The sequence below is a fragment of the Salmo salar genome, chromosome 10 (genome assembly GCF_965601325.2).
Source record: "Salmo salar chromosome 10, fSalSal1, whole genome shotgun sequence".
Taxonomy (NCBI): domain Eukaryota; kingdom Metazoa; phylum Chordata; class Actinopteri; order Salmoniformes; family Salmonidae; genus Salmo; species Salmo salar.
The window spans coordinates 90846280-90864597 of NC_138300.1; the positions used below are offsets into that span (position 1 = coordinate 90846280).

Here is an 18318-nt window from a genome sequence, read left to right on the forward strand (position 1 = left end):
GCCGATCAAGAAACCTGCAGACCTCTTTCACAGAAATCACCGGTGATTGGTGGGAGTGTAACTGACAATTAACCTATAAGTCTATGTTGTTGTTTTTTGTTTGAATTGTTTACGTGTTCGCTATGCGGGGGAAATGATAAGACAAGTGGAACTATGTGGCTAATAACTGTTGTAACGGGGATCATTATCGTAGCAACACACCTTTGGAGTGAAGGCAGTCCCGCGCTGTGTTAGCTAAGTTTTCATGTCTTCGGGTGTAGTTCGTAAAGGTTGAAGTGTGTATGTTAGGATGGTAACGTTGTAATAATTAAGGATGAAGCGTGAATTCATGCCAGGAATGTTAAGTGTGAAGTTTTGATTTCCTCCCTTCTGTAATTAGCAGCCAATGAGGTATTTTTCCTTAATTAATGTGTTTAATCTGATACTGTTATAGCTCCAGCTAAACTGTTTATGTATGTAAGCACTTCAGAGTTATACCAAGCTAATAAGTCACTCGTAAGACAAGAAAGTTGTAAGAGTGTGCTTAACTGTATTTTCATTTACTTTATAGTTCTCACGGAAGGTGATAATTCTGACTAAAACTACAGAATAAAGCCGCCAGTTAAAATCAAGGAACGGTTGTGCTCGTGGTTACTGGAGGGAGCTACAGTGATTACAAAGGCAAAAATAGGACACAACCTCTGTCCTCCCAAGACCCCGTTCCTCAATTCCCCCTCAGTCCAGACAGACAGTTCTGTCACAGCTGGCACTTCTGTGCTCATCGTTTCCTACCCTCCTTTCAGTGGATCAGTACAATTAAACAATGTAAGCCGGCACATTTAACCGATGACTCATTGTTTTTCCCTGTGTCATTTGGTCCAGAGCAAGCAAGTGGAAAATATGTAGGAGTTCTGAGAGGGTATCATCTTAAATTGTCGCTAAATTAAAGAGCGCATTGGGGATCTGGAGTTCCTCATTGGCTAGCAGTGTGTTGTTGAAGAACCAGAGGGCCTAGTTCTAGTTCTGTCCTGTCACCATGACGATGCCTGCTCTATGTATAATAACCCTTTGTGCTCCGTAGCATCACGGGCATTAGAGGAGTTTAAACAGTCACAGGAACACGGCTCAAATAAAGAATGTATGACGGGAAATTAGTCTCCCAAAACATCTCTTCCTATTCAGCCCACCCCAGTGCATCAGAGCACAGCTACTCCAGCATGCCGCATTTAGCCTCTTAGACCCCAACAAATCAGGGTATTTATAGCAAATTCCGCCCTTCTTATTCTTTTTAAAACTGTTAATCAAGATTAGCGGATGCCGAATGGTATTTGGGATTTCCATTGTTTCTCTCCATGCATTGAGGGAATGGGGAATCAGGGCAAAGAGTTAAAGGGCAATTCCGCCACTTTTCAATCTCATATACACTATCTTCAGCAACATACCAGTGTCTATATATGTGAAAACAGCACGTTTCTATGATTAAAAAGATAAGAAAGGTCCTAAAAAAGCTCAGTTCAAATCACATTTTATTGGTCACATACACATGGTTAGCAGATGTTAATGCGAGTGTAGAGAAATGCTTGTGCTTCTAGTTCCGACAGTGCAGTAATATCTAACAAGTAAACTAACAATTCCCCAACAACTACCTAATACACACAAATCTAAAAGGGGTGAATGAGAATATGTACATGTAAGTATATGGATGAGCGATGGCCGAGCGGCATAGCCAAGGTGCACTAGATGGTATAAAATACAATATATACATGTGATATGAGTAATGTAAGATATGTAGACATTATTAAAGTGGCATTATTTAGAGTGACATTGTTTAAAGTGACTAGTGATCCATTTATTAAAGTGTCCAGTGATTGGGTCTCAATGTAGGCAGCAGCCTCTCTGAGTTAGTGATTGCTGTTTAACAGTCTGATGGCCTTGAGATAGAAGCTGTTTTTCAGCCTCTCGGTCCCAGCTTTGATGCACCTGTACTGACCTCGCCTTCTGGATGGTAGCGGTGTGAACAGGCAGTGGCTCGGGTGGTTGATGTCCTTGATGATCTTTTCTAGTCAGAGGGAGGGTATTTTCTTACTCCCCAAGTTACCTCAAATCTCATAGTGTTTGGAAATAAGTGTTTTTAAAATGTTTTAATTTATGATGTTGTCATTCAGTAAAACGCTTTAACTTTATATTTTTTCTATAAAACGTAGAAATGCACTGTTTGGAGTTGCCCTTTAAGGGCAATGTTAGGCTGTCATGCAGGTGGTGCCATGAGTTGGCAAGTTTATGCTGTTTTGAGGTAACTGGTCTGATGTGGAGGTGTCATTGATGTGTTGGTGCTGGTCAATTCCACGGTAACGGAATTGCGCTGATTTTCCACTTAAACTGTATGCCAAACAAAAACCATTGATTTCAAAGTTTAACAAACCATACAACTCTATGCACAAGGACTACTTTGAACAATTTACACAGAAAATAATGGGGTGTCAGCTATGCCATGACACAATGATTGTCATTTTCTTCATGGGGATGTATCCTAAATAAGTACACAAAGGTATAAATATACAATATCCTCCTTGGCATATTTGGGTATTATTCTTCTCACTTGATATTATTTTAATGAGCTCTGCCCAAAACAAGACCGAATTTGGATGGTCCGGACCAGATCAAATCTGAACCAATCATAGACGTCTATGGTTCACAAGTTTGGACATCAAAGTACAGCACAGTAGAGCTCAGTAGAGAACAGTATAGCACAGCACATTAAAGAACAGTATAGCACAGAACAGTGTAGTAGAGTAGAGTTCAGTACAGTAAAGTAAAGTACAGTAGAGTTCAGTACAGTAGAGTATAGTTCAGTAAAGTAAAGTACAGTAGAGTTCAGTACAGTAGAGTATAGTTCAGTACAATAAAGTAGAGTTCAGTACAGTACAATACAGTACATTATAGTGTACTCAACTCTAGTGTGCTCTACTCTGTAGTGTACTCTACTGTGTTGTACTATACTGTACTGTGCTGTTATATAGACTTAGCTTTCATTTGACATGCTCCTATGAACTTCACGTGTTGGTGCTCATGGGTCCTTTTACATGGAAATGTCCTGCTCTTACTCTTAGCTTGCTCACCTGTGTGCTGTTCTAACCCTGGAGAAAGAAGAGCTGGATGGCCTACTACTCCTCACTCTCCCATTGGCTCAGGTGGAACCTTTTGAAGTCCCTGTGGGGTCAACAGTACCCTTTTTTCTGTTATCCATGTGATTGGAACCAATACCTTTGTTTAATTCACTAAATGGATTAGAGGTACCCTCTGGAGAAAGGTGCCATGATGATACAGTACAACAGAACACAGAGGTATTCCCTCAACCGCCCCAGTCTCAGTTCTCACATGACTATTAATCACATGTTAGAGAATATGACACCTGCCTGTTGGCAGATGTATGGGTTTGAGGCCATGTAGTACTGGGCACCTGTCTAGAGGGCCAGCCAAGCAAACAGGTTTGTTGTAACAACACCAGTTCAGTTCTTCTCATAGCCATTCCTTAACCTGCTTGCTGTGGAGGCGGCCTGGCAGGCAGGCTGGCAGATGAGGGTAGCCCTCTGCTCTGCCACCTCAGTGAGTTAGGTAAACAAGACACTCACTCCGCTGGGCCTCCCTGACAGCTGCAGCAATCTGAGAACACCAGTAGTCAGTCGACCGACTTGGAGGGGGTGTAGGGGTGTGGGGACACACCTTACGGGAACAGCTCTGAGTTGAGGAGGAACAGAGAATGAGACGGAGAAAGAGAGAGTGCCATGTGTCCCTCTAACAAAGTGGTGTTAAGTGCCCCGCTGTTCCTCTTATGAGTTGCATTTTAAGGAGGAGACAGAGGGAGCACAGGGACATTTACCCATCAGGACTGGTTGTAAGTGAACGGTTTGACACACACACACACATACACACACACACACACACACACACACACACACACACACACACACACACACACCACACACACACACACACACACACACACACACACACACACACACACACACACACACAGAGATCCCCTAGCTATCCCAAGCAATTAATGTAGTGATTCATCTCAGGCTAATACCTGGTTAACAGCAGAGGGAATGTAAGACAGGGAAGGCAGAGAGAGAGAGAGAGAGAGAGAGAGAGAGTACTGTACTGCACAGGGATGACAGCGAGCTGACAGGCAGACTCCATCACACTGAACTGTGGTGGTTGTTTTCCTCTTCTCCTCCACTTCTGTAGCTGTAATGAGATGAGTGTGGAGGGAAATGGCTGCTGAGGCACACACTGGGGGGACACACTCACTTTCCTCTGATGGATTCTTTCTTACACCACAGCACTGCCATGAATGGCCATTTGAACAGCAGCAGACTAGAGACACGGCTACTGCGGAGCAGCAGAGTACATGTTTGTGTAATACACTGAGAGAGAGAGAGAGAGAGAGAGAGAGAGAGAGAGAGAGAGAGAGAGAGAGAGATGTGTGTGTGTGTGTGTGTAGCTGCAGCCTTATCTGTAGAGAAGCCCCTCGCCACGGCACACGGAACGGCGGGGGTCAACCCTGCCCACCACACATTTTCATTTGCGGAGGCTTTCCAGACAGACAAGCGACAGGCTGAGCGGAGCTCGTATCCTGTAGCTCAGTAGGTTCAGTACAAAATCGTCTTGGAACGTTGCAGATAGAAAGGCCGTGAATAGAACTGACATGATTCCTTATAATCAGAGAGGCATGTTTGTTCTACATAATACATTTCTATCTGAACGTTGGTCAACGTTGTGTTTGTCCTCCTGCTGAACAATAGTGGAATTTGCGGTTCACTTTCAAAATACAAGTCCCTCATTGAAAGTGATGCAAATGGATACAAATAGTGGATATGCCATATGTGGACTAGATAATGCTAAACAAGGTTAGAATGTTGTTACATCATTTAAAAATTAAATACAATAATTAATTATTCTGACAATAAACTGGATTTTGTTGGTGGGGAAATTCCACTGTTGATGTATTAGACTGCATAATTGCATTGGAGGCATACTTACAGTATATACACTGTAGAGCCTAACCTATGGATTGTGCACCCATGAAACGGGATATCAGCCTACTCAGTGACACCCACAAAAAACTATTTTGAAGAGTTTCCACAAATATTAGCGTCTTCGCTCTTATTGTAGGACTTTGACTGTAGGAAATCACCTTTCTAGTCAGTCTATTGTATGTATTGGGCATTCATATTGCCATGTACAGCATTACCAATGGATTGTGCACTCATGAAATGGGGCATCAGCCTACTCAGTGACACCCGTAGAACTATTTAGAGTTTACACAAATATTAGTGTCTTAGCTCTATTGTACAGTGCATATAAGTATGCCCCAATGCAATTATGCAGTCTAATCGATCAGCAGTTATTTTTATTGTCAAATTAATGAATTATTGTATACATATTTTATTATGTAACAACATTCCAACCTTGTTTAGCATTATCTAGTCCAAATATGGCATTGTTCCGCTATCCCTTTGCATCACTTTTAATGAGGAACTTTAGTTTTGAAAGTGAACCATAAATTGCGCACACACGCACGCACACACGCACGCACACGTACACACACACACACACACACACACACAGACATACTGTAGCACATGGGGATCTGTGAAACATACTCCTCAGCCTTAAGTGTCCTGCTTGCTTTGCCTCATTAGCTAGCTATTGAGGTGGCATGATCGGCTAAGATGCTTGAGGAGGACGTTTGTTTGTGAGAGGTCCTGAGTTCGCGCCAGGTATGGGCAGAATTGGGAGGAAGTGGCACTCGTTAAGCAAGCAGCATGATGTCCTTTATCACACACACACACACGCAGAGGAAGGCAGCCACCGGTGACCATAGCAACAGAGTAAAAAATGTTCAACGTGTGAAAAGTGAATTGTTATAACACCATAAGCATGCATAACAAGTATTTACAGTCAACAGAAATTATTAGCTAACCAAAAAATAGATTAGAAAACAAAGATTTGTATTGTTAGATGTGACTCTGTAAAGCTACAGTTGAAGTCAAAAGTTTAAATACACTTGGTTGGAGTCATTAAAACTCGTTTTTCAACCACCACAAATTTCTTGTTAACAAACTATAGTTTTGGCAAGTCGGTTAGGACATCTACTTTGTGCATGACACAAGTAATTTTTCCAACAATTGTTTACAGACAGATTATTTCACTTATAATTCACTGTATCACAATTCCAGTGGGTCAGAAGTTTACATACACTAAATTGACTGTGCCTTCAAACAGCTTGGACAATTCCAGAAAATTATGTCATGACTTGAGAAGCTTCTGATAGGCTAATTGACATCTTTGAGTAAATTGGAGGTGTACCTGTGGATGTATTTCAAGGCCTACCTTCAAACTCAGTGCCTCTTTGCTTGACATCATGGGAAAATCAAAAGAAATCAGCCAAGACCTCAGAAAAAGAATTGTAGACCTCCACAAGTCTGGTTCGTCATTGGGAGCAATTTCCAAACACCTGAAGGTACCACGTTCATCTGTACAAACAATAGTACGCAAGTATAAACACCATGGGACCACGCAGACGTCATACCGTTCAGGAAGGAGACAGGTTCTGTCTCCTAGAGATGAACATACTTTGGTGAGAAAAGTGCAAATCAATCCCAGAACAACAGCAAAGGACCTTGTGAAGATGCTGGAAGAAACAAGTACAAAAGCATCTATATCCACAGTAAAACGAGTCCTATATCAACATAACCAGAAAGGCCGCTCAGCAAGGAAGAAGCCACTGCTCCAAAACAGCCATAAAAAGGCCAGACTACGGTTTGCAACTGCACATGGGGACAAAGATCGTACTTTTTGGAGAAATGTCCTCTGGTCTGATGAAACAAAAATAGAACTGTTTGGCCAAAATGACCATCGTTATGTTTGGAGGAAAAAGGGGGATGCTTGCAAGCCGAAGAACACCATCCCAACCATGAAGCTCGCGGGTGGCATCATCATGTTGTTTGGGTGCTTTGCTGCTGGAGGGACTGGTGCACTTCACAAAATAAATGGCATCATGAGGAAGAAACATTATGTGGATATATTGAAGCAACATCTCAAGACATCAGTCAGGAAGTTAAAGATTGGTCGCAAATGGGTCTTCCAAATGGACAATGACCTCAAGCATTCTTCCAAAGTTGTGGCAAAATGGCTTAAAGACAACAAAGTCAAGGTATTGGAGTTGCCATCACAAAGCCCAGACCTCAATCCTATAGAAAATGTGTGTGCAGAACTGAAAAAGCGTGTGCGATCAAGGAGGCCTACAAACCTGACTCAATTACACCAGCTTTGTCAGGAGGAATGGGCCAAAATTCACCCAACTTATTGTGGGAAGCTTGTGGAAGGCTACCTAAAACGTTTTACCCAAGTTAAACAATTTAAAGGCAATTCTACCAAATAGTAATTGAGTGTATGTAAACTTCTGACCCACTAGGAAGGTGATGAAAGAAATAAAAGCTGAAATGAATCATTCTCTCTACTATTATTCTGACATTTCACATTCTTAAAATAATATGGTAATCCTAACTGACCTAAGACAGTGAATTTGTACTAGCATTAAATGTCAGGAATTGTGAAAAACGGAGTTTAAATGTATTTGGCTAAGTTTAAATGTATTTGGCTAAGTTGTATGTAAACTTCCGACTTCAACTGTACATGTATGTGCTGACTGCTGACGTATCACCATGCATGCTACGTTGTGTCGAGCATAGTATAATGTGAATGCTCCTCAACCCAGTGGTGCCAACAATTTTTCAGTGAGAACTGCTACTGGCTCCTTGATTTGTCACTAGAAGTCGCAAGATTACGTTTTGATGTTGCCACGACGATGTCACAGCACTAATTTGCTTGCTGTACCACAGCTTCGGTCCCCAAAGTAGCGTTTTGTTTTTACCCCCTCTCCTGCCGCACGCACCCTTATCTTGTGCTACTCTGCCTGTGTGTGCACCGTTGCTATAACTTCTGTTGCACAGTCAGCTTCTCCCAATCTCGTTTGCGGCAGAATTGAGTGGGAAATCTCGGTTAATGCTATCAAAACCATAGAAACTCTCTATCAAAACCATAGAAACTCTCATTGGCAAAACTCCCCAAAGGCAGCCTGAAAAGTAGCTGAATTTGTCGCTAGCCTCTTTTACTAATAAAAGTCGCTGGAGGAGTCTTTATTTATTTCACCTTTATTTAACCAGGTAGGCTAGTTGAGAACAAGTTCTCATTTGCAACTGTGACTTGGCCAAGATAAAGCATAGCAATTCGACACATACAACAACACAGAGTTACACATGGAATAAACAAAACATACAGTCAATAATACAGTAGAACAAAAGAAAACAAAAAGTATATATACAGTGAGTGCAAATGAGGTAAGTTAAGGCAATAAATAGGTCATGGTGGCGAAGTAATTACAATATAGCAATTAAACACTTGAATGGTAGCTGTGCAGAAGATGAATATGCAAGTAGAGATACTGGGGTGCAAAGGAGCAAGATAAATAAATAAATACAGTATGGGGATGAGGTAGGTAGATAGATGGGCTGTTTACAGATGGGCTATGTACAGGAGCAGTGATCTGTGAGCTTCTCTGACAGCTGGTGCTTAAAGCTAGTAAGGGAGATATGAGTCTCCAGCTTCAGAGATTTTTGCAGTTCGTTCCAGTCATTGGCAGCAGAGAACTGGAAGGAAAGACGACCAAAGGAGGAATTGGCTTTGGGGTGACCAGTGAGATATACCTGCTGGAGCGCGTGCTACGAGTGGGTGCTGCTATGGTGACCAGTGAGCTGAGATAAGTCAGGGCTTTACCTAGCAGAGACTTGTACATAACCTGTAGCCGGTGGGTTTGGCGACGAGTATGAAGCGAGGGCCAACCAACGAGAGTGTACAGGTCGCAATGGTGGGTAGTGTATGGAGCTTTGGTGACAAAACGTATGGCACTGTGATAGACTGCATCCAGTTTGTTGAGTAGAGTGTTGGAGGCTATTTTATAGATGACATCACCGAAGTCGAGGATCGGTAGGATGGTCAGTTTTACGAGGGTATGTTTGGCAGCATGAGTGAAGGATGCTTTGTTGCGATATAGGAAGCCGATTCTAGATTTAATTTTGGTTTGGAGATGCTTAATGAGTCTTGAAGGAGAGTTTACAGTCTAACCAGACACCCAGGTATTTGTAGTTGTCCACGTATTCTAAGTCAGAGCCGTCCAGAGTAGTGATGCTGGATGGGCGAGCAGGTGCGGGCAGTGATCGATTGAATAGCATGCATTTAGTTTACTTGCGTTTAAGAGCAGTTGGAGGCCAAGGGAAGGAGAGTTGTATGGCATTGAAGCTCGTCTGGATGTTAGTTAACACAGTGTCCAAGGAGGGGCCAGAAGTATACAGAATGGTGTCGTCTGCGCAGAGGTGGATCAGAGAATCACCAACAGCAAGAGCAACATCATTGATGTATACAGAGAAGTGAGTCGGCCCGAGAATTGAACCCTGTGGCACACCTATAGAGACTGCCAGAGGTCCGGACAACAGGCCCCCCGATTTGACACACTGAACTCTATCAGAGAAGTAGTTGGTAGTTAAAGTAGTTAAAGTAGTTAAACCAGGCGAGGCAATCATTTGAGAAACCAAGGCTGTCGAGTCTGCCAATAAGAATGTGGAGATTGACAGAGTGGAAAGCCTTGGCCAGGTCGATGAATACGGCTGCACAGTAATGTCTCTTATTGATGGCGGTTATGATGTCATTTAGGACCTTGAGCGTGGCTGAGGTGCACCCATGACCAGCTCTGAAACCAGATTGCATAGCGGAGAAGGTACGGTGGGATTCGAAATGGTTGGTAATCTGTTTGTTAACTTGGCTTTCGAAGACCTTAGAAAGTAGGATAGATTTAGGTCTGTAGCAGTTTGGGTCTAGAGTGTCACCCCCTTTGAAGAGGGGGATGACCGCGGCAGCTTTCCAATCTTTGGGAATCTCAGACGATACGAAAGAGAGGTTGAATAGGCTAGTAATAGGGGTTGCAACAATTTCGGCAGATAATTTTAGAAAGAGAGTGTCCAGATTGTCTAGTCCGGCTGATTTGTATGGGTCCAGATTTTGCAGCTCTTTCAGAACATCAGCTATCTGGATTTGGGTGAAGGAGAAATGGTGGGGGCTTTGGCGGGTTGCTGTGGAGGGTGCCGGGCAGTTGACCGGGGTAGGGTTAGCCAGGTGGAAAGCATGGCCAGTCGTAGAGAAATGCTTATTGAAATTCTCAATTCTAGTGGATTTATCGGTGGTAACAGTGTTTCCTAGCCTCAGAGCAGTGGGCAGCTGGGAGGAGGTGCTCTTATTCTTCATGGACTTTACAATGTCCCAGAACTTTTTTGAGTTAGTACTACAGGATGCAAATTTCTGTTTGAAAAAGCTAGCCTTAGCTTTTCTAACTGCCTGTGTATATTTGTTCCTAACTTCCCTGAAAAGTTGCATATCACGGGGGCTATTCGATGCTAATGCAGAATGTCACAGGATGTTTTTGTGCTGGTCAAGGGCAGACAGGTCCTGGAGTGAACCAAGGACTATATCTATTCCTAGTTCAACATTTTTTGAGTGGGGCATGCTTATTTAAGATGGTGAGGAAGGCACTTTTAAAGAATAGCCAGGCATCATCTACTGACGGGATGAGGTCAATGTCATTCCAGGATTCCCCGGCCAGGCCGATTAGAAAGGCCTGCTCGCAGAAGTGTTTTAGGGAGCGTTTGACATTGATGAGGGGTGGTCATTTGGTCGCAGACCCATTACGGATGCAGGCAATGAAGCAGTGAACGCTGAGATCTTGATTGAAAACAGCAGAGGTGTATTTGGAGGGCGAGTTAGTTAAGATGACATCTATGAGGGTGGCCATGTTTACGGATTTGGGGTTGTACCTGGTAGGTTCATTGATAATTTGTGTGAGATTGAGGGCATCAAGCTTAGATTGTAGGATAGCCGGGGTGTTAAGCATGTCCCTGTTTATGTCACCTAGTAGCACAAGCTCAGAAGATAGATGGGGGGGTAATCAATTCACATATGGTATCGATGGCACAGCTGGGGGCAGAGGGAGGTCTATAGCAAGCGGCAACAGTGAGAGACTTGTTTCTGGAAAGGTGAATTTTTAGAAGTAGAAGCTCGAATTATTTGGGTACAGACTTGGATAGTAATACAGAACTCTGCAGGCTATCTTTACAGTAGATTGCAACACCGCCCCCTTTGGCAGTTCTATCTTGGCGGAAAATGTTATAGTTAGCGATGGAGATTTCAGGGTTTTTGGTGGTTTTCCTAAGCCAGGATTCAGACACGGCTAAGACATCCGGGTTGGCAGAGTGTGCTAAAACAGGGAGTAAAACAAACTTAGGGAGTAGGCTTCTAATGTTAACATGCATGAAACCAAGGCTTTTACGGTTACAGAAGTCAACAAATGAGAGCACCTGGGGAGTGGGAGTGGAGCTAGGCACTGTAGGACCTGGATTAACCTCCACATCACCAGAGGAACAGAGGAGAAGTAGGATAAGGGTATGGCTAAAGGCTATACGAACTGGCCGTCTAGCACGTTTGGAACAGAGAGTAAAAGGAGCAGGTTTCTGGGCACGATAGCATAGATTCAAGGCATAGTGTACAGACAAAGGTAAGGTAGGATGAGAGTACATTGGAGGTAAACCTAGGCATTGAGTAATGATGAGAGCGATATAGTCTCTAGAGACGTTTAAACCAGGTGATGTCATCGCATATGTAGGAGGTGGAACAACATGGTTGGTTAAGGCATATTGAGCAGGGCTAGAGGCTCTACAGTGAAATAAGACAGTAATCACTAACCAGGACAGTAATGGACGAGGCATATTGATATTAGAGAGAGGCATGCGTAGCCAAGTGAACATATGGGTCCAGTGAGTGGTTGGGCTGACTGGGGACACGGCGATTCAGATAGTTAGCAGGCCGATGCTAACAAGCTAACAGTTAGTAGGCCGGGGCTAAACAAGCTAGCAGTTAGCAGACCGGGTTAGCAAGCAAGCAGTTGGCAGACCAGGGCTAGCAGTTAGCAGACCGGGGCAGGCAAGCTAGCAGTTTGCAGACCGGGGCAAGCAAGCTAGCAGTTAACCGACCGGGGCTAGCAAGTTAGCCTTTGTTGGACGTCGCCGTGGGGGTAAGTCTGTTTTTGCCTCTTCGTGCGGTGACGTCGATAGACCAGTCGTGGAATTAGTAGGGTTCCAAGTAGCTCTAGGTAGCTAGTAGGCCGCGGTTAGCAGAATGAGCCTTCAGCGGACATCGCGCCTGAGGGGCCTGTTGAAATCCTCGGGCAGATTATGTCGGTATTCCAGTCGTAGAGGATCGGCGGGGTTCCGTGCCCCGTACCGGCAGTAGAAGGGGTCCGGATATTGTAGCCCAGGAGTGGGCTTCGGTGGTAGCACAGGAGCCCTGGCCGGGCTAGCTTCAGGCTAATTGGTGCTTGCTCCGGGATGTAAACGCTAGCCAGGAGTAGTCACCCTGGATTGCGGTTAGCTAGTTGCGAATATCCAGATGAAAATGTTCAGAGTTTGCAGTAGGAATCCGGGGATGTGGGGAAAAAAATATAAAAAATAATAATAGGTCCGTTATGCTCTGGTTTGAGTCACGTTGTACAAACTGGGGAGAGCTTTCCGAGCTAAAGGTTAGCTGATGACCGCTAGCAGTGGTTTGCTGACTGATAGCTGGTAGGTAGTTAGCTGGCTAGCTTCAGTTGAGGGATTCCAGATCCAAAGTAAATAGAAATACTTTAGAAATAAAAACAGATCCACGCCACATTGGGTGAGGCGGGTTGCAGGAGAGTATTTAGAAGTTGAGGTTTAGGAAATAATTTTTATAAGATATGCGAAGAAAAATATGTAAAAAGATATATACAAGGGACACGACAAGACAAAGACGTCTGACTGCTACACCATCTTGGATTCCATGTTGGAGTCTGAACTCCCTAAATATAGCGACAAAGGCCCTAAATTGGCAACACTGCCTCAACAAATGATACGTGTGGTGGGCGGTGCCACCTTCTATGTGCTGTGGGGATGGTTACTTGGATGTCTCCGTCACTCACCCTCTGCTCCACGCCCACCCTCCATAGGGGGATGTGGGGGATAAAGTTGGCGGCTAACACAGGTTCATATCCCAACTGTCCAGTGGCAGAAACTAAAGATCACATCCTCCTTCACTGTCAAACCTATGAACATCAAAGGCAAACGCTCAGAAGAACGATCACATCTCTGGGAATAAGCTTTACCCTCCCCAATTTACTCAAAACCCGTCCAGAACAAACTAATTCACTCAGCAATAATGTCTCTCCTCCATTCATGTAGACTAGAGTGTAGAATCTAGAACACCTCCATAGTGTCCATCACACTCCAGCCCGGTAGGTGGCGGTAATGCACCTCATATTGGTATGTACATTGGTTTAAAACCCCAACGAAGGAGAAGAAGATGGTGGCGAGGAACAGGGTGGAAGCGAATTTGAATTTGCGCACGTTGGGCCTCACCAGATTGAAGGCGAAAGAGTTGACTTGCTTAAATTTTCAGAGCAGGGCACCAAGAGTGATTTTTGGGGTCTCTGGGGAAGTTGATTATGAAGAGGAAAACTCCTGGAGCAGTTGGTGTTCCTCGGTTGTCTCTTATGGTCAATGGAAGAAAAGAGAAGTGTGTCAGTGCTACTCTTTTTTAAAGAGGGGTCTCTCCCTATACACAAAAATGGGTTATGTGAATTATCTTGTGAGAGCATTTGTTCCCAGGGTATTGCAATGTACAAACTGCAAAGCGCTTGGACATGTGTCATGTGTTTGTAGGAAACTGGATATGAGTGATCATTTTGCTAAGATAGAAGAAGACAATGAATGTTGGAATTGTGGTGGAGAACATGCACATGAGTCCCCTGAGTGCCCTCTTAGGGTGAAGGAGGCAGAGATCGCCAGCCTAACAGCTGCGTGTCTCTTATGCCGTGCTGGGAAAATTAGCCAATTGTCATACTTGAGTAAAAGTAAAGAATACTTAATAGAAAATAACGTAAGTAAAAGTGAAAGTCACCCAATAAAATACTACTTGAGTAAAAGTCTAAAAGTTTTTGGTTTTAAATATACTTAAGTATCAAAAGTACATGTAATTGCTAAAATATACTTAAGTATCAAAGGTAAACGTAAAAGTACAAATCATAAAAAATTCCTTATATTAAGCAAACCAGATGGTGCCATTTTCTTGCCAGAGCAGAGGCGGTTGGGGTGACCAGGGATGTTCTCTTGATAATTGTGTGAATTGGACCCTTTTCATGTCCTGCTAAGCATTCAAAATGCAACGAGTACTTCTGGGTGCCATGGAAAATATATGGAGTAAAAATAACATTATTTTCTTTAGGAATGTAGTGAAGTAAAAGTAAAAGTAGTCAAAAATATAAATAGTCAAGTAAAGTACAAATACCCCCAAAATTACTTAAGTAGTACTTTAAAGTATTTTTACTTTTAAGTACTTTATACCACTGCTCTTATGCCGAGGCAGCGAAAAAGAGTGAAAGACAGTGGGAGTGAGACGGTCACTATGGTGGAGGCACCGCAGTCTAATGCTGTGGACTTTTTGGCATTTATTGCTATGGTGATAGACTGCAGTGCCGGACTGGATAAGAATTCTAGAAAGATTGATATCATAATATCTGCAGCTAAACGCTTCTTGGGATTGAAGGATGTCACAGGCGAGGGGCTGCACGGAATACTGACTGGAGCAGTTCTGTCCTCTCAGTTCCCCGGATCTGTGTAGGGCTCTGAGTGAATTTAAATTACTGAGGATTACTTTTTTTGTTTTGTATTATGTTTTTTGGACGTTTTTGAGGGAGTTCAAAGTTTTAGCTTTTCCTTTTTGGATTCGCCCCTTGTTGTTTTCTGCATCCAGTCAATATTGCCTTTTGTTGTGTTGGAGGAGAGGCTGGCGGTTGGTGGAACAGATGGGAGGGTAGGCCGCTACGCAGGAGTGTGTTTAGCCTCTCAGAGCACTCCCTTAAGTTAGTGAGTGAGTGAGGCACTCTCTAGCCGTCTTTAGACAGACAGACAGCTGGTCAAACAGGCTTAGGAGAGCAGTGGGTAGTCTGGACACTCACTTAAGCCCATTATCCCTCCTCCGGTCCCCATTGGTCACTGGACTCGGTTCAAACGCTGCGACCGTGTTTTGATGGTAACGTGGTCTGGATGATGGGAGGGGAGGTCTGTAACCTTGACCATATGTGCAGTAGCCTCACCAGCTGACCAGCACAGGAACATAACAGATATCACAAATCAAAAAAATAAAGTATTACGGGCCTCCCGAGTGGCGCAGCGGTCTAAGGCTTGAGGCGTTACTACAGACCCGGGTTCGATCCCAGACTGTGTCACAGCCGGCTGTGACTGGGAGACCCATGAGGCGGCGCACAATTGGCCCAATGTTGTCCGGGTTAGAGGAGGGTTATGGCCGGCCGGGATTTCCTTGTCCCATCGCCCTCTAATGGCTCCTTGTGGCGGGCCAGGCACCTTCAAGCTGACTTTGGTCATCAGCTGGATGTAGTTACTTACCTCTGACACATTGGCGTGGCTGGCTTCCGGGTTAAGCGAGCGGTGTGTCAAGAAGCAGTGCGGCTTGACAGGGTCATGTTTCAGAGAACACGTGGCTCTCGACCTTTGCCTCTCCTTAGTCTGTAGGGGAGTTGCAGCGATGGGACAAGACTGTAACTACCAATTGGGGAAAAAATGGGGGGAAATATGTAAATTAAAACGTTCTAGTAATATGTGACATGATGTGCTTGGTTAGAAAGTTGTTGTATTGAGGCCATGCATCCTTATGTGATTGGTTGTGTTGGGACTGGCAGGGTAGGCCTCCTGCCCCTGTGCCTAAGCTATTGTGTGGCGTCACACGTAGCCCTGTGGAATGTCAGATCCTGCTCCCGCCTCGTGCCCGGGTGGCCCTGGGGGAGGAGCCTCAGAGTGCAGCACATGGAGGCTGCAGAGGAAGGCATGGAATGCACTCCGAGGTTTATGTATGTGCTCTTTTTTTATAACCCTCTTCACCGAACCCAGAGCTACTCCCATTGGTTCCTTTCACCCAGTCATATCTACACAACTCAGTTAGTTGACCAGCAACATGATGTCATTTATTAGGTAACGGAATACAATATCAACACTGTCATTCTGTGTTACCCATCACTGGACAGAGCTAGAGCACATGGCTACTGTGTTAATAAGGAAGACATGATTTATAGAGAAATGCTGACTCATTTGGAGAGACCTGAAATCTCCCCCTGGTTAAAATGTGTTTTATTAATATACACTCTGCCATCCCTATCACTTCTCTGTAAATATAAGTTAGCCCCCACAGGTCAACAAGACGTGAGTGTTTCTATGAACACTGGACGTGTTGTGGGCACCAGGAATACCTCAGCGTTATTGGAGAGGAGAGCAGACAGATAATTGTACCATTGCACTGACAGTGATGCTTGCACTGAAATACTGCTGTTTTATTGTGCTCCTCTGTTCAAAGCTGATCTCACGCTCTGTTATGGTGGGCCACAATTTCAACATGACGTCCAGACAGTTCAGGCTTCTGGTCAAAGCACATATCTGTTGACGTCATGCAGGCTGCTTGCGGGCTGACGTCGTTGTTCATCTCTGGGTATATTAGAGGAGAGAGTAGGCTGCAGTGTGGCTGGGATCTCAGTCCACAATGGCTCCTGTTCAGACCTCATACTAACTGATGTCCCACAACCACACATGTTTGTGTGTGCGTGTGTGTCTGCTTTCACAATGCAGGCTGGTGCAAATCAGATGCAATACTGGATCAAAAGTTCAGTATATTATTTCAGAGAATACTGATCTGAGTATACTTATACTGAATACTTATCCATCCACATCTGAAAATACATGTGAATACTGTACTATGATTATAGAGCCAGAGGTGACTGGATTAGTGGTTGACCAGATTCTCCATTGTCTACGGTCTGAAATCCGCTCTCTTGACTGGACATCACTTGTCCTGTAAGTCTATGACTGTGGAGGTCGAGAGAGAGAGAGAGAGAGAGAGAGAGAGAGAGAGAGAGAGAGAGACTCTAGTACGGTTCCTCTCTTATCATAGACCACTGCAGGAGGAGTGAGGGTCAGAGTGAAGACCTCCTGGCCTTTGTGGCCCCTACAACCCCCCTGTGAGCTGTTGACTAGGGATTGATGATGTGTCATTGGGTCTGCAGCAGATCAATGGGCTCCAGGCCCACAGTAAGGCTGGCCTCTGGCAATTCATCATCAGGGGTCACAACACATTTAGCCCTGTCCCACAAGCCCTCATTGTCATTCAAGTGCTATGGACCTACATGGGCGGGGAGAGCTGCGCTGGGCTAAACTATAGGATATAGGCTCTTCAGAATAGCACTTACTTTATCCTGACTATTTCATAAAATCAACAATGCAGCTTGACCAGGGCCGATTAAATATTAAAGTACATGGAAAGATCCGGAAATGGATTCACCATGGCCCTTTTAGGTGACCTATATTCACTGCGCTTCTCTCTTTGTGTGTGTGTGTGTGTGTGTGTGTGTGTGTGTGTGTGTGTGTGTGTGTGTGTGTGTGTGTGTGTGTGTGTGTGTGTGTGTGTGTGTGTGTGTGTGTGTGTGTGTGTGTGTGACTGACAATGTGTGATTTGTTTTGGTACAAATATGCATGGGCTGTTGGTATTTTCACTGTCCCGCCCTGCACATCTCACAGTACTGTCCAGTCTCTTGTTGTCTCTACATGTCTGAAGCGTTACAGGAATGTATACGCGTGTAACTTTGTTTTCATCTGTATTTGTCCAATATAGAGTATGGATGTAATGACCATCTCCTCCTGGTGAACCCATGTTGAGTGACATTAATCAGAGGCCTATCATATCCTACCTGTGTTTGTGTGACAGTGTTCTCTGTTCAGACACAGTAGGCTGCCACTCTGGCCCTGTCTCTTCAGGCTCTGGTTCTGTCTTGTGCCGTCTCTCTGTCCTCTCACATCTGGATTCAATAGGTCCAGCTTCCTCCTCTGAAGGAGGGACACATATAAATAGCCTGGCTGCATAAACCACACTATGCAGCAGGGTCCGTGTGTTAGACCGGCCTTTCTCCCGTGTCGGCCCCTCAGATATGGTGAGTGACGTCGCCATGCCGATGCCTTAGCTCTGCCCCCGTCAGGCTGTTGTCCCTTGGCTCCGCCCCTGTGGTGGCAGCCTCTGGTCCCCAGGCTGTGGTGTGGTTGACGCAGGCTGCATGCTAAACACACCGACCGCCACAGAGCCCGTGCCCATCTGTGG

At 44.5% G+C, this 18318-nt stretch overlaps 1 protein-coding gene across 2 annotated transcripts in view; it reads left to right on the forward strand.

Moving 5' to 3' along the window:
• igf1ra (insulin-like growth factor 1a receptor) overlaps positions 1-18318 on the forward strand; it is a 127773-nt gene that overhangs the window by 46814 nt on the left and 62641 nt on the right. The gene's annotated exons all lie outside the window — the stretch shown is intronic.